The following is a 16,520-nucleotide window of genomic DNA, read 5'->3' on the forward strand; positions in this document are numbered from 1 at the left end:
AGTGCAACATTATATTAAAAGGCATCTGGCAGGATTAAATTCAGCCACAATCACAAATATATTCTGATAAATATATATTTTAAACAACTGCATTTTTACAAATGTAATATATAATCGCCAAGCCCATTCCAAATAATAAGGGGACTGACTCTGGAAGAATGATGAAGTGGCTAGTCACTTTCATGGCGTATAGGCGTACATATACACACAAACACAATGGACCAACATTGTCCTTCTCGCGAGATAAATATAAATGCTAAGGTTATTCATGCCAGATTGACATCATTTACGTTGTCATACTAGCCAGATTAATAAGAATAAATTATATGTTCCTTGGAGAACACAGAATGATCAAGCTATTGAGTAACAGAAGATCAGAGACCATTGACAGCCATTTTACCAGTAGGTATATTAACTTGTCATCTTTCATGTACAACAACACACCAATCACATGTGACAGCCATTTTACCAGTAGGTATATTAACTTGTCATCTTTCATGTACAACAACACACCAATCACATGTGACAACAGGAAACAGAGCAGGTCAAAAGCAAGCTTACTGTAAGGGCCAGGAAGGTCTTCCATATCACTAGAAACAGAAAGACAGCATGCCTGGGTGGGATCAAAGCACCAACTTTTAAATAAACAGTCTAACGCGCCAACCAATTTCACCACAGAGACTTGTCATATGCACATCATGGAGCACAACAGACTGAGAACTGTCGTCCCTGGGTGGGCTCGAACCACCAACCTTTAGATTAACAGTCTAACGCGCTAACCAATTGCGCCACAGAGACTTGTGGTGTGTTTGATCCTGACTCTTGATTGCTGTCCATTTGTGCTCTCATCCAACTGAACATGGAGTTTACGAAACAACAACACTTTGTTCCAATGGTTGTGTTAACGTGCATCGAAAGTGCAGTAACATTTTCGAGGAAGTAGACCTGTAGTTTTCTAATGTTTGTTAGCTTTTTGAATGGCCTTAAAAGGGCAAAAATGTAGCGCAATGTTCGTCAGCTCAACATTATATTAAAAGGCATCTGGCAGGAGTAAATTCAGCCACAATCACAAATATATTCTGATAAATATATATTTTAAACAACTGCATTTTCACAAATGTAATATATAATCGCCAAGCCCATTCCAAATAATAAGGGGACTGACTCTGGAAGAATGATGAAGTGGCTAGTCACTTTCATGGCGTATGGGCGTACATATACACACAAACACAATGGACCAACATTGTCCTTCTCGCGAGATAAATATAAATGCTAAGGTTATTCATGCCAGATTGACATCATTTACGTTGTCATACTAGCCAGATTAATAAGAATAAATTATATGTTCCTTGGAGAACACAGAATGATCAAGCTATTGAGTAACAGAAGATCAGAGACCATTGACAGCCATTTTACCAGTAGGTATATTAACTTGTCATCTTTCATGTACAACAACACACCAATCACATGTGACAACAGGAAACAGAGCAGGTCAAAAGCAAGCTTACTGTAAGGGCCAGGAAGGTCTTCCATATCACTAGAAACAGAAAGACAGCATGCCTGGGTGGGATCAAAGCACCAACTTTTAAATAAACAGTCTAACGCGCCAACCAATTTCACCACAGAGACTTGTCATATGCACATCATGGAGCACAACAGACTGAGAACTGTCGTCCCTGGGTGGGCTCGAACCACCAACCTTTAGATTAACAGTCTAACGCACTAACCAATTGCGCCACAGAGACTTGTGGTTTGTTTGATCCTGACTCTTGATTGCTGTCCATTTGTGCTCTCATCCAACTGAACATGGAGTTTACGAAATAACAACACTTTGTTCCAATGGTTGTGTTAACGTGCATCGAAAGTGCAGCAACATTTTCGAGGAAGTAGACCTGTAGTTTTCTAATGTTTGTTAGCTTTTTGAATGGCCTTAAAAGGGCAAAAATGTAGCGCAATGTTCGTCAGCTCAACATTATATTAAAAGGCATCTGGCAGGAGTAAATTCAGCCACAATCACAAATATATTCTGATAAATATATATTTTAAACAACTGCATTTTCACAAATGTAATATATAATCGCCAAGCCCATTCCAAATAATAAGGGGACTGACTCTGGAAGAATGATGAAGTGGCTAGTCACTTTCATGGCGTATAGGCGTACATATACACACAAACACAATGGACCAACATTGTCCTTCTCGCGAGATAAATATAAATGCTAAGGTTATTCATGCCAGATTGACATCATTTACGTTGTCATACTAGCCAGATTAATAAGAATAAATTATATGTTCCTTGGAGAACACAGAATGATCAAGCTATTGAGTAACAGAAGATCAGAGACCATTGACAGCCATTTTACCAGTAGGTATATTAACTTGTCATCTTTCATGTACAACAACACACCAATCACATGTGACAGCCATTTTACCAGTAGGTATATTAACTTGTCATCTTTCATGTACAACAACACACCAATCACATGTGACAACAGGAAACAGAGCAGGTCAAAAGCAAGCTTACTGTAAGGGCCAGGAAGGTCTTCCATATCACTAGAAAGAGAAAGACAGCATGCCTGGGTGGGATCAAATCACCAACTTTTAAATAAACAGTCTAACACGCCAACCAATTGCACCACAGAGACTTGTCATATCCACATCATGGAGCACAACAGACTGAGAACTGTCATCCCTGGGTGGGCTCGAACCACCAACCTTTAGATTAACAGTCTAACGCGCTAACCAATTGCGCCACAGAGACTTGTGGTGTGTTTGATCCTGACTCTTGATTGCTGTCCATTTGTGCTCTCATCCAACTGAACATGGAGTTTACGAAAAACCAACACTTTGTTCCAATGGTTGTGTTAACGTGCATCGAAAGTGCAGCAACATGTTCGAGGAAGTAGACCTGTAGTTTTCTAATGTTTGTTAGCTTTTTGAATGGCCTTAAAAGGGCAAAAATGTAGCGCAATGTTCGTCAGCTCAACATTATATTAAAAGGCATCTGGCAGGAGTAAATTCAGCCACAATCACAAATATATTCTGATAAATATATATTTTAAACAACTGCATTTTCACAAATGTAATATATAATCGCCAATCCCATTCCAAATAATAAGGGGACTGACTCTGGAAGAATGATGAAGTGGCTAGTCACTTTCATGGCGTATGGGCGTACATATACACACAAACACACTGGACCAACATTGTCCTTCTCGCGAGATAAATATAAATGCTAAGGTTATTCATGCCAGATTGACATCATTTACGTTGTCATACTAGCCAGATTAATAAGAATAAATTATATGTTCCTTGGAGAACACAGAATGATCAAGCTATTGAGTAACAGAAGATCAGAGACCATTGACAGCCATTTTACCAGTAGGTATATTAACTTGTCATCTTTCATGTACAACAACACACCAATCACATGTGACAGCCATTTTACCAGTAGGTATATTAACTTGTCATCTTTCATGTACAACAACACACCAATCACATGTGACAACAGGAAACAGAGCAGGTCAAAAGCAAGCTTACTGTAAGGGCCAGGAAGGTCTTCCATATCACTAGAAACAGAAAGACAGCATGCCTGGGTGGGATCAAAGCACCAACTTTTAAATAAACAGTCTAAAGCGCCAACCAATTTCACCACAGAGACTTGTCATATGCACATCATGGAGCACAACAGACTGAGAACTGTCGTCCCTGGGTGGGCTCGAACCACCAACCTTTAGATTAACAGTCTAACGCGCTAACCAATTGCGCCACAGAGACTTGTGGTGTGTTTGATCCTGACTCTTGATTGCTGTCCATTTGTGCTCTCATCCAACTGAACATGGAGTTTACGAAACAACAACACTTTGTTCCAATGGTTGTGTTAACGTGCATCGAAAGTGCAGCAACATTTTCGAGGAAGTAGACCTGTAGTTTTCTAATGTTTGTTAGCTTTTTGAATGGCCTTAAAAGGGCAAAAATGTAGCGCAATGTTCGTCAGCTCAACATTATATTAAAAGGCATCTGGCAGGAGTAAATTCAGCCACAATCACAAATATATTCTGATAAATATATATTTTAAACAACTGCATTTTCACAAATGTAATATATAATCGCCAAGCCCATTCCAAATAATAAGGGGACTGACTCTGGAAGAATGATGAAGTGGCTAGTCACTTTCATGGCGTATAGGCGTACATATACACACAAACACAATGGACCAACATTGTCCTTCTCGCGAGATAAATATAAATGCTAAGGTTATTCATGCCAGATTGACATCATTTACGTTGTCATACTAGCCAGATTAATAAGAATAAATTATATGTTCCTTGGAGAACACAGAATGATCAAGCTATTGAGTAACAGAAGATCAGAGACCATTGACAGCCATTTTACCAGTAGGTATATTAACTTGTCATCTTTCATGTACAACAACACACCAATCACATGTGACAGCCATTTTACCAGTAGGTATATTAACTTGTCATCTTTCATGTACAACAACACACCAATCACATGTGACAACAGGAAACAGAGCAGGTCAAAAGCAAGCTTACTGTAAGGGCCAGGAAGGTCTTCCATATCACTAGAAACAGAAAGACAGCATGCCTGGGTGGGATCAAATCACCAACTTTTAAATAAACAGTCTAACGCGCCAACCAATTTCACCACAGAGACTTGTCATATGCACATCATGGAGCACAACAGACTGAGAACTGTCGTCCCTGGGTGGGCTCAAACCACCAACCTTTAGATTAACAGTCTAACGCGCTAACCAATTGCGCCACAGAGACTTGTGGTGTGTTTGATCCTGACTCTTGATTGCTGTCCATTTGTGCTCTCATCCAACTGAACATGGAGTTTACGAAACAACAACACTTTGTTCCAATGGTTGTGTTAACGTGCATCGAAAGTGCAGCAACATTTTCGAGGAAGTAGACCTGTAGTTTTCTAATGTTTGTTAGCTTTTTGAATGGCCTTAAAAGGGCAAAAATGTAGCGCAATGTTCGTCAGCTCAACATTATATTAAAAGGCATCTGGCAGGAGTAAATTCAGCCACAATCACAAATATATTCTGATAAATATATATTTTAAACAACTGCATTTTCACAAATGTAATATATAATCGCCAAGCCCATTCCAAATAATAAGGGGACTGACTCTGGAAGAATGATGAAGTGGCTAGTCACTTTCATGGCGTATAGGCGTACATATACACACAAACACACTGGACCAACATTGTCCTTCTCGCGAGATAAATATAAATGCTAAGGTTATTCATGCCAGATTGACATCATTTACGTTGTCATACTAGCCAGATTAATAAGAATAAATTATATGTTCCTTGGAGAACACAGAATGATCAAGCTATTGAGTAACAGAAGATCAGAGACCATTGACAGCCATTTTACCAGTAGGTATATTAACTTGTCATCTTTCATGTACAACAACACACCAATCACATGTGACAACAGGAAACAGAGCAGGTCAAAAGCAAGCTTACTGTAAGGCCAGGAAGGTCTTCCATATCACTAGAAACAGAAAGACAGCATGCCTGGGTGGGCTCAAATCACCAACTTTTAAATAAACAGTCTAACACGCCAACCAATTGCACCACAGTTACTTGTCATATCCACATCATGGAGCACAACAGACTGAGAACTGTCGTCCCTGGGTGGGCTCGAACCATCAACCTTTAGATTAACAGTCTAACGCGCTAACCAATTGCGCCACAGAGACTTGTGGTGTGTTTGATCCTGACTCTTGATTGCTGTCCATTTGTGCTCTCATCCAACTGAACATGGAGTTTACGAAACAACAACACTTTGTTCCAATGGTTGTGTTAACGTGCATCGAAAGTGCAGCAACATTTTCAAGGAAGTAGACCTGTAGTTTTCTAATGTTTGTTAGCTTTTTGAATGGCCTTAAAAGGGCAAAAATGTAGCGCAATGTTCGTCAGCTCAACATTATATTAAAAGGCATCTGGCAGGAGTAAATTCAGCCACAATCACAAATATATTCTGATAAATATATATTTTAAACAACTGCATTTTCACAAATGTAATATATAATCGCCAAGCCCATTCCAAATAATAAGGGGACTGACTCTGGAAGAATGATGAAGTGGCTAGTCACTTTCATGGCGTATAGGCGTACATATACACACAAACACACTGGACCAACATTGTCCTTCTCGCGAGATAATATAAATGCTAAGGTTATTCATGCCAGATTGACATCATTTACGTTGTCATACTAGCCAGATTAATAAGAATAAATTATATGTTCCTTGGAGAACACAGAATGATCAAGCTATTGAGTAACAGAAGATCAGAGACCATTGACAGCCATTTTACCAGTAGGTATATTAACTTGTCATCTTTCATGTACAACAACACACCAATCACATGTGACAACAGGAAACAGAGCAGGTCAAAAGCAAGCTTACTGTAAGGCCAGGAAGGTCTTCCATATCACTAGAAACAGAAAGACAGCATGCCTGGGTGGGCTCAAATCACCAACTTTTAAATAAACAGTCTAACTCGCCAACCAATTGCACCACAGAGACTTGTCATATCCACATCATGGAGCACAACAAACTGAGAACTGTCGTCCCTGGGTGGGCTCGAACCACCAACCTTTAGATTAACAGTCTAACGCGCTAACCAATTGCGCCACAGAGACTTGTGGTGTGTTTGATCCTGACTCTTGATTGCTGTCCATTTGTGCTCTCATCCAACTGAACATGGAGTTTACGAAACAACAACACTTTGTTCCAATGGTTGTGTTAACGTGCATCGAAAGTGCAGCAACATTTTCAAGGAAGTAGACCTGTAGTTTTCTAATGTTTGTTAGCTTTTTGAATGGCCTTAAAAGGGCAAAAATGTAGCGCAATGTTCGTCAGCTCAACATTATATTAAAAGGCATCTGGCAGGAGTAAATTCAGCCACAATCACAAATATATTCTGATAAATATATATTTTAAACAACTGCATTTTCACAAATGTAATATATAATCGCCAAGCCCATTCCAAATAATAAGGGGACTGACTCTGGAAGAATGATGAAGTGGCTAGTCACTTTCATGGCGTATAGGCGTACATATACACACAAACACACTGGACCAACATTGTCCTTCTCGCGAGATAAATATAAATGCTAAGGTTATTCATGCCAGATTGACATCATTTACGTTGTCATACTAGCCAGATTAATAAGAATAAATTATATGTTCCTTGGAGAACACAGAATGATCAAGCTATTGAGTAACAGAAGATCAGAGACCATTGACAGCCATTTTACCAGTAGGTATATTAACTTGTCATCTTTCATGTACAACAACACACCAATCACATGTGACAGCCATTTTACCAGTAGGTATATTAACTTGTCATCTTTCATGTACAACAACACACCAATCACATGTGACAACAGGAAACAGAGCAGGTCAAAAGCAAGCTTACTGTAAGGGCCAGGAAGGTCTTCCATATCACTAGAAACAGAAAGACAGCATGCCTGGGTGGGATCAAATCACCAACTTTTAAATAAACAGTCTAACGCGCCAACCAATTGCACCACAGAGACTTGTCATATGCACATCATGGAGCACAACAGACTGAGAACTGTCGTCCCTGGGTGGGCTCGAACCACCAACCTTTAGATTAACAGTCTAACGCGCTAACCAATTGCGCCACAGAGACTTGTGGTGTGTTTGATCCTGACTCTTGATTGCTGTCCATTTGTGCTCTCATCCAACTGAACATGGAGTTTACGAAACAACAACACTTTGTTCCAATGGTTGTGTTAACGTGCATCGAAAGTGCAGCAACATTTTCAAGGAAGTAGACCTGTAGTTTTCTAATGTTTGTTAGCTTTTTGAATGGCCTTAAAAGGGCAAAAATGTAGCGCAATGTTCGTCAGCTCAACATTATATTAAAAGGCATCTGGCAGGAGTAAATTCAGCCACAATCACAAATATATTCTGATAAATATATATTTTAAACAACTGCATTTTCACAAATGTAATATATAATCGCCAAGCCCATTCCAAATAATAAGGGGACTGACTCTGGAAGAATGATGAAGTGGCTAGTCACTTTCATGGCGTATAGGCGTACATATACACACAAACACACTGGACCAACATTGTCCTTCTCGCGAGATAAATATAAATGCTAAGGTTATTCATGCCAGATTGACATCATTTACGTTGTCATACTAGCCAGATTAATAAGAATAAATTATATGTTCCTTGGAGAACACAGAATGATCAAGCTATTGAGTAACAGAAGATCAGAGACCATTGACAGCCATTTTACCAGTAGGTATATTAACTTGTCATCTTTCATGTACAACAACACACCAATCACATGTGACAGCCATTTTACCAGTAGGTATATTAACTTGTCATCTTTCATGTACAACAACACACCAATCACATGTGACAACAGGAAACAGAGCAGGTCAAAAGCAAGCTTACTGTAAGGGCCAGGAAGGTCTTCCATATCACTAGAAACAGAAAGACAGCATGCCTGGGTGGGATCAAATCACCAACTTTTAAATAAACAGTCTAACGCGCCAACCAATTTCACCACAGAGACTTGTCATATGCACATCATGGAGCACAACAGACTGAGAACTGTCGTCCCTGGGTGGGCTCGAACCACCAACCTTTAGATTAACAGTCTAACGCGCTAACCAATTGCGCCACAGAGACTTGTGGTGTGTTTGATCCTGACTCTTGATTGCTGTCCATTTGTGCTCTCATCCAACTGAACATGGAGTTTACGAAACAACAACACTTTGTTCCAATGGTTGTGTTAACGTGCATCGAAAGTGCAGCAACATTTTCGAGGAAGTAGACCTGTAGTTTTCTAATGTTTGTTAGCTTTTTGAATGGCCTTAAAAGGGCAAAAATGTAGCGCAATGTTCGTCAGCTCAACATTATATTAAAAGGCATCTGGCAGGAGTAAATTCAGCCACAATCACAAATATATTCTGATAAATATATATTTTAAACAACTGCATTTTCACAAATGTAATATATAATCGCCAAGCCCATTCCAAATAATAAGGGGACTGACTCTGGAAGAATGATGAAGTGGCTAGTCACTTTCATGGCGTATAGGCGTACATATACACACAAACACACTGGACCAACATTGTCCTTCTCGCGAGATAAATATAAATGCTAAGGTTATTCATGCCAGATTGACATCATTTACGTTGTCATACTAGCCAGATTAATAAGAATAAATTATATGTTCCTTGGAGAACACAGAATGATCAAGCTATTGAGTAACAGAAGATCAGAGACCATTGACAGCCATTTTACCAGTAGGTATATTAACTTGTCATCTTTCATGTACAACAACACACCAATCACATGTGACAGCCATTTTACCAGTAGGTATATTAACTTGTCATCTTTCATGTACAACAACACACCAATCACATGTGACAACAGGAAACAGAGCAGGTCAAAAGCAAGCTTACTGTAAGGGCCAGGAAGGTCTTCCATATCACTAGAAACAGAAAGACAGCATGCCTGGGTGGGATCAAATCACCAACTTTTAAATAAACAGTCTAACGCGCAAACCAATTGCACCACAGAGACTTGTCATATCCACATCATGGAGCACAACAGACTGAGAACTGTCGTCCCTGGGTGGGCTCGAACCACCAACCTTTAGATTAACAGTCTAACGCGCTAACCAATTGCGCCACAGAGACTTGTGGTGTGTTTGATCCTGACTCTTGATTGCTGTCCATTTGTGCTCTCATCCAACTGAACATGGAGTTTACGAAACAACAACACTTTGTTCCAATGGTTGTGTTAACGTGCATCGAAAGTGCAGCAACATTTTCAAGGAAGTAGACCTGTAGTTTTCTAATGTTTGTTAGCTTTTTGAATGGCCTTAAAAGGGCAAAAATGTAGCGCAATGTTCGTCAGCTCAACATTATATTAAAAGGCATCTGGCAGGAGTAAATTCAGCCACAATCACAAATATATTCTGATAAATATATATTTTAAACAACTGCATTTTCACAAATGTAATATATAATCGCCAAGCCCATTCCAAATAATAAGGGGACTGACTCTGGAAGAATGATGAAGTGGCTAGTCACTTTCATGGCGTATAGGCGTACATATACACACAAACACACTGGACCAACATTGTCCTTCTCGCGAGATAAATATAAATGCTAAGGTTATTCATGCCAGATTGACATCATTTACGTTGTCATACTAGCCAGATTAATAAGAATAAATTATATGTTCCTTGGAGAACACAGAATGATCAAGCTATTGAGTAACAGAAGATCAGAGACCATTGACAGCCATTTTACCAGTAGGTATATTAACTTGTCATCTTTCATGTACAACAACACACCAATCACATGTGACAGCCATTTTACCAGTAGGTATATTAACTTGTCATCTTTCATGTACAACAACACACCAATCACATGTGACAACAGGAAACAGAGCAGGTCAAAAGCAAGCTTACTGTAAGGGCCAGGAAGGTCTTCCATATCACTAGAAACAGAAAGACAGCATGCCTGGGTGGGATCAAATCACCAACTTTTAAATAAACAGTCTAACGCGCCAACCAATTTCACCACAGAGACTTGTCATATGCACATCATGGAGCACAACAGACTGAGAACTGTCGTCCCTGGGTGGGCTCGAACCACCAACCTTTAGATTAACAGTCTAACGCGCTAACCAATTGCGCCACAGAGACTTGTGGTGTGTTTGATCCTGACTCTTGATTGCTGTCCATTTGTGCTCTCATCCAACTGAACATGGAGTTTACGAAACAACAACACTTTGTTCCAATGGTTGTGTTAACGTGCATCGAAAGTGCAGCAACATTTTCGAGGAAGTAGACCTGTAGTTTTCTAATGTTTGTTAGCTTTTTGAATGGCCTTAAAAGGGCAAAAATGTAGCGCAATGTTCGTCAGCTCAACATTATATTAAAAGGCATCTGGCAGGAGTAAATTCAGCCACAATCACAAATATATTCTGATAAATATATATTTTAAACAACTGCATTTTCACAAATGTAATATATAATCGCCAAGCCCATTCCAAATAATAAGGGGACTGACTCTGGAAGAATGATGAAGTGGCTAGTCACTTTCATGGCGTATAGGCGTACATATACACACAAACACACTGGACCAACATTGTCCTTCTCGCGAGATAAATATAAATGCTAAGGTTATTCATGCCAGATTGACATCATTTACGTTGTCATACTAGCCAGATTAATAAGAATAAATTATATGTTCCTTGGAGAACACAGAATGATCAAGCTATTGAGTAACAGAAGATCAGAGACCATTGACAGCCATTTTACCAGTAGGTATATTAACTTGTCATCTTTCATGTACAACAACACACCAATCACATGTGACAGCCATTTTACCAGTAGGTATATTAACTTGTCATCTTTCATGTACAACAACACACCAATCACATGTGACAACAGGAAACAGAGCAGGTCAAAAGCAAGCTTACTGTAAGGGCCAGGAAGGTCTTCCATATCACTAGAAACAGAAAGACAGCATGCCTGGGTGGGATCAAATCACCAACTTTTAAATAAACAGTCTAACGCGCCAACCAATTGCACCACAGAGACTTGTCATATGCACATCATGGAGCACAACAGACTGAGAACTGTCGTCCCTGGGTGGGCTCGAACCACCAACCTTTAGATTAACAGTCTAACGCGCTAACCAATTGCGCCACAGAGACTTGTGGTGTGTTTGATCCTGACTCTTGATTGCTGTCCATTTGTGCTCTCATCCAACTGAACATGGAGTTTACGAAACAACAACACTTTGTTCCAATGGTTGTGTTAACGTGCATCGAAAGTGCAGCAACATTTTCGAGGAAGTAGACCTGTAGTTTTCTAATGTTTGTTAGCTTTTTGAATGGCCTTAAAAGGGCAAAAATGTAGCGCAATGTTCGTCAGCTCAACATTATATTAAAAGGCATCTGGCAGGAGTAAATTCAGCCACAATCACAAATATATTCTGATAAATATATATTTTAAACAACTGCATTTTCACAAATGTAATATATAATCGCCAAGCCCATTCCAAATAATAAGGGGACTGACTCTGGAAGAATGATGAAGTGGCTAGTCACTTTCATGGCGTATAGGCGTACATATACACACAAACACACTGGACCAACATTGTCCTTCTCGCGAGATAAATATAAATGCTAAGGTTATTCATGCCAGATTGACATCATTTACGTTGTCATACTAGCCAGATTAATAAGAATAAATTATATGTTCCTTGGAGAACACAGAATGATCAAGCTATTGAGTAACAGAAGATCAGAGACCATTGACAGCCATTTTACCAGTAGGTATATTAACTTGTCATCTTTCATGTACAACAACACACCAATCACATGTGACAGCCATTTTACCAGTAGGTATATTAACTTGTCATCTTTCATGTACAACAACACACCAATCACATGTGACAACAGGAAACAGAGCAGGTCAAAAGCAAGCTTACTGTAAGGGCCAGGAAGGTCTTCCATATCACTAGAAACAGAAAGACAGCATGCCTGGGTGGGATCAAATCACCAACTTTTAAATAAACAGTCTAACGCGCCAACCAATTTCACCACAGAGACTTGTCATATGCACATCATGGAGCACAACAGACTGAGAACTGTCGTCCCTGGGTGGGCTCGAACCACCAACCTTTAGATTAACAGTCTAACGCGCTAACCAATTGCGCCACAGAGACTTGTGGTGTGTTTGATCCTGACTCTTGATTGCTGTCCATTTGTGCTCTCATCCAACTGAACATGGAGTTTACGAAACAACAACACTTTGTTCCAATGGTTGTGTTAACGTGCATCGAAAGTGCAGCAACATTTTCGAGGAAGTAGACCTGTAGTTTTCTAATGTTTGTTAGCTTTTTGAATGGCCTTAAAAGGGCAAAAATGTAGCGCAATGTTCGTCAGCTCAACATTATATTAAAAGGCATCTGGCAGGAGTAAATTCAGCCACAATCACAAATATATTCTGATAAATATATATTTTAAACAACTGCATTTTCACAAATGTAATATATAATCGCCAAGCCCATTCCAAATAATAAGGGGACTGACTCTGGAAGAATGATGAAGTGGCTAGTCACTTTCATGGCGTATAGGCGTACATATACACACAAACACACTGGACCAACATTGTCCTTCTCGCGAGATAAATATAAATGCTAAGGTTATTCATGCCAGATTGACATCATTTACGTTGTCATACTAGCCAGATTAATAAGAATAAATTATATGTTCCTTGGAGAACACAGAATGATCAAGCTATTGAGTAACAGAAGATCAGAGACCATTGACAGCCATTTTACCAGTAGGTATATTAACTTGTCATCTTTCATGTACAACAACACACCAATCACATGTGACAGCCATTTTACCAGTAGGTATATTAACTTGTCATCTTTCATGTACAACAACACACCAATCACATGTGACAACAGGAAACAGAGCAGGTCAAAAGCAAGCTTACTGTAAGGGCCAGGAAGGTCTTCCATATCACTAGAAACAGAAAGACAGCATGCCTGGGTGGGATCAAATCACCAACTTTTAAATAAACAGTCTAACGCGCCAACCAATTTCACCACAGAGACTTGTCATATGCACATCATGGAGCACAACAGACTGAGAACTGTCGTCCCTGGGTGGGCTCGAACCACCAACCTTTAGATTAACAGTCTAACGCGCTAACCAATTGCGCCACAGAGACTTGTGGTGTGTTTGATCCTGACTCTTGATTGCTGTCCATTTGTGCTCTCATCCAACTGAACATGGAGTTTACGAAACAACAACACTTTGTTCCAATGGTTGTGTTAACGTGCATCGAAAGTGCAGCAACATTTTCAAGGAAGTAGACCTGTAGTTTTCTAATGTTTGTTAGCTTTTTGAATGGCCTTAAAAGGGCAAAAATGTAGCGCAATGTTCGTCAGCTCAACATTATATTAAAAGGCATCTGGCAGGAGTAAATTCAGCCACAATCACAAATATATTCTGATAAATATATATTTTAAACAACTGCATTTTCACAAATGTAATATATAATCGCCAAGCCCATTCCAAATAATAAGGGGACTGACTCTGGAAGAATGATGAAGTGGCTAGTCACTTTCATGGCGTATAGGCGTACATATACACACAAACACACTGGACCAACATTGTCCTTCTCGCGAGATAAATATAAATGCTAAGGTTATTCATGCCAGATTGACATCATTTACGTTGTCATACTAGCCAGATTAATAAGAATAAATTATATGTTCCTTGGAGAACACAGAATGATCAAGCTATTGAGTAACAGAAGATCAGAGACCATTGACAGCCATTTTACCAGTAGGTATATTAACTTGTCATCTTTCATGTACAACAACACACCAATCACATGTGACAGCCATTTTACCAGTAGGTATATTAACTTGTCATCTTTCATGTACAACAACACACCAATCACATGTGACAACAGGAAACAGAGCAGGTCAAAAGCAAGCTTACTGTAAGGGCCAGGAAGGTCTTCCATATCACTAGAAACAGAAAGACAGCATGCCTGGGTGGGATCAAATCACCAACTTTTAAATAAACAGTCTAACGCGCCAACCAATTTCACCACAGAGACTTGTCATATGCACATCATGGAGCACAACAGACTGAGAACTGTCGTCCCTGGGTGGGCTCGAACCACCAACCTTTAGATTAACAGTCTAACGCGCTAACCAATTGCGCCACAGAGACTTGTGGTGTGTTTGATCCTGACTCTTGATTGCTGTCCATTTGTGCTCTCATCCAACTGAACATGGAGTTTACGAAACAACAACACTTTGTTCCAATGGTTGTGTTAACGTGCATCGAAAGTGCAGCAACATTTTCGAGGAAGTAGACCTGTAGTTTTCTAATGTTTGTTAGCTTTTTGAATGGCCTTAAAAGGGCAAAAATGTAGCGCAATGTTCGTCAGCTCAACATTATATTAAAAGGCATCTGGCAGGAGTAAATTCAGCCACAATCACAAATATATTCTGATAAATATATATTTTAAACAACTGCATTTTCACAAATGTAATATATAATCGCCAAGCCCATTCCAAATAATAAGGGGACTGACTCTGGAAGAATGATGAAGTGGCTAGTCACTTTCATGGCGTATAGGCGTACATATACACACAAACACAATGGACCAACATTGTCCTTCTAGCGAGATAAATATAAATGCTAAGGTTATTCATGCCAGATTGACATCATTTACGTTGTCATACTAGCCAGATTAATAAGAATAAATTATATGTTCCTTGGAGAACACAGAATGATCAAGCTATTGAGTAACAGAAGATCAGAGACCATTGACAGCCATTTTACCAGTAGGTATATTAACTTGTCATCTTTCATGTACAACAACACACCAATCACATGTGACAACAGGAAACAGAGCAGGTCAAAAGCAAGCTTACTGTAAGGCCAGGAAGGTCTTCCATATCACTAGAAACAGAAAGACAGCATGCCTGGGTGGGCTCAAATCACCAACTTTTAAATAAACAGTCTAACACGCCAACCAATTGCACCACAGTTACTTGTCATATCCACATCATGGAGCACAACAGACTGAGAACTGTCGTCCCTGGGTGGGCTCGAACCATCAACCTTTAGATTAACAGTCTAACGCGCTAACCAATTGCGCCACAGAGACTTGTGGTGTGTTTGATCCTGACTCTTGATTGCTGTCCATTTGTGCTCTCATCCAACTGAACATGGAGTTTACGAAACAACAACACTTTGTTCCAATGGTTGTGTTAACGTGCATCGAAAGTGCAGCAACATTTTCAAGGAAGTAGACCTGTAGTTTTCTAATGTTTGTTAGCTTTTTGAATGGCCTTAAAAGGGCAAAAATGTAGCGCAATGTTCGTCAGCTCAACATTATATTAAAAGGCATCTGGCAGGAGTAAATTCAGCCACAATCACAAATATATTCTGATAAATATATATTTTAAACAACTGCATTTTCACAAATGTAATATATAATCGCCAAGCCCATTCCAAATAATAAGGGGACTGACTCTGGAAGAATGATGAAGTGGCTAGTCACTTTCATGGCGTATAGGCGTACATATACACACAAACACACTGGACCAACATTGTCCTTCTCGCGAGATAAATATAAATGCTAAGGTTATTCATGCCAGATTGACATCATTTACGTTGTCATACTAGCCAGATTAATAAGAATAAATTATATGTTCCTTGGAGAACACAGAATGATCAAGCTATTGAGTAACAGAAGATCAGAGACCATTGACAGCCATTTTACCAGTAGGTATATTAACTTGTCATCTTTCATGTACAACAACACACCAATCACATGTGACAGCCATTTTACCAGTAGGTATATTAACTTGTCATCTTTCATGTACAACAACACACCAATCACATGTGACAACAGGAAACAGAGCAG

At 39.4% G+C, this 16,520-nt stretch overlaps 16 non-coding genes across 16 annotated transcripts; all 16 read right to left on the reverse strand.

The window, feature by feature from the left end:
- Positions 1–724: 724 nt before the first annotated feature.
- On the reverse strand, positions 725–798 carry trnan-guu (transfer RNA asparagine (anticodon GUU)). Its single transcript has one exon. It is a non-coding gene; the product is annotated as a tRNA-Asn (tRNA).
- Positions 799–1,671: 873 nt separating this feature from the next.
- trnan-guu (transfer RNA asparagine (anticodon GUU)) lies at positions 1,672–1,745 on the reverse strand. The gene has a single exon. It is a non-coding gene; the product is annotated as a tRNA-Asn (tRNA).
- A 942-nt stretch (positions 1,746–2,687) lies between these two features.
- On the reverse strand, positions 2,688–2,761 carry trnan-guu (transfer RNA asparagine (anticodon GUU)). The gene has a single exon. It is a non-coding gene; the product is annotated as a tRNA-Asn (tRNA).
- A 942-nt stretch (positions 2,762–3,703) lies between these two features.
- Positions 3,704–3,777, reverse strand: trnan-guu (transfer RNA asparagine (anticodon GUU)). Its single transcript has one exon. It is a non-coding gene; the product is annotated as a tRNA-Asn (tRNA).
- Positions 3,778–4,719: 942 nt separating this feature from the next.
- trnan-guu (transfer RNA asparagine (anticodon GUU)) lies at positions 4,720–4,793 on the reverse strand. The gene has a single exon. It is a non-coding gene; the product is annotated as a tRNA-Asn (tRNA).
- An 872-nt stretch (positions 4,794–5,665) lies between these two features.
- On the reverse strand, positions 5,666–5,739 carry trnan-guu (transfer RNA asparagine (anticodon GUU)). The gene has a single exon. It is a non-coding gene; the product is annotated as a tRNA-Asn (tRNA).
- An 871-nt stretch (positions 5,740–6,610) lies between these two features.
- On the reverse strand, positions 6,611–6,684 carry trnan-guu (transfer RNA asparagine (anticodon GUU)). The gene has a single exon. It is a non-coding gene; the product is annotated as a tRNA-Asn (tRNA).
- Positions 6,685–7,626: 942 nt separating this feature from the next.
- On the reverse strand, positions 7,627–7,700 carry trnan-guu (transfer RNA asparagine (anticodon GUU)). The gene has a single exon. It is a non-coding gene; the product is annotated as a tRNA-Asn (tRNA).
- Positions 7,701–8,642: 942 nt separating this feature from the next.
- On the reverse strand, positions 8,643–8,716 carry trnan-guu (transfer RNA asparagine (anticodon GUU)). The gene has a single exon. It is a non-coding gene; the product is annotated as a tRNA-Asn (tRNA).
- Positions 8,717–9,658: 942 nt separating this feature from the next.
- trnan-guu (transfer RNA asparagine (anticodon GUU)) lies at positions 9,659–9,732 on the reverse strand. The gene has a single exon. It is a non-coding gene; the product is annotated as a tRNA-Asn (tRNA).
- Positions 9,733–10,674: 942 nt separating this feature from the next.
- trnan-guu (transfer RNA asparagine (anticodon GUU)) lies at positions 10,675–10,748 on the reverse strand. The gene has a single exon. It is a non-coding gene; the product is annotated as a tRNA-Asn (tRNA).
- A 942-nt stretch (positions 10,749–11,690) lies between these two features.
- On the reverse strand, positions 11,691–11,764 carry trnan-guu (transfer RNA asparagine (anticodon GUU)). The gene has a single exon. It is a non-coding gene; the product is annotated as a tRNA-Asn (tRNA).
- A 942-nt stretch (positions 11,765–12,706) lies between these two features.
- trnan-guu (transfer RNA asparagine (anticodon GUU)) lies at positions 12,707–12,780 on the reverse strand. Its single transcript has one exon. It is a non-coding gene; the product is annotated as a tRNA-Asn (tRNA).
- Positions 12,781–13,722: 942 nt separating this feature from the next.
- On the reverse strand, positions 13,723–13,796 carry trnan-guu (transfer RNA asparagine (anticodon GUU)). Its single transcript has one exon. It is a non-coding gene; the product is annotated as a tRNA-Asn (tRNA).
- Positions 13,797–14,738: 942 nt separating this feature from the next.
- Positions 14,739–14,812, reverse strand: trnan-guu (transfer RNA asparagine (anticodon GUU)). The gene has a single exon. It is a non-coding gene; the product is annotated as a tRNA-Asn (tRNA).
- An 872-nt stretch (positions 14,813–15,684) lies between these two features.
- Positions 15,685–15,758, reverse strand: trnan-guu (transfer RNA asparagine (anticodon GUU)). The gene has a single exon. It is a non-coding gene; the product is annotated as a tRNA-Asn (tRNA).
- Between the last annotated feature and the right edge of the window lie 762 nt (positions 15,759–16,520).

Source organism: Oncorhynchus kisutch, unplaced genomic scaffold, assembly GCF_002021735.2.
Source record: "Oncorhynchus kisutch isolate 150728-3 unplaced genomic scaffold, Okis_V2 scaffold924, whole genome shotgun sequence".
NCBI classification, from domain to species: Eukaryota; Metazoa; Chordata; class Actinopteri; order Salmoniformes; family Salmonidae; genus Oncorhynchus; species Oncorhynchus kisutch.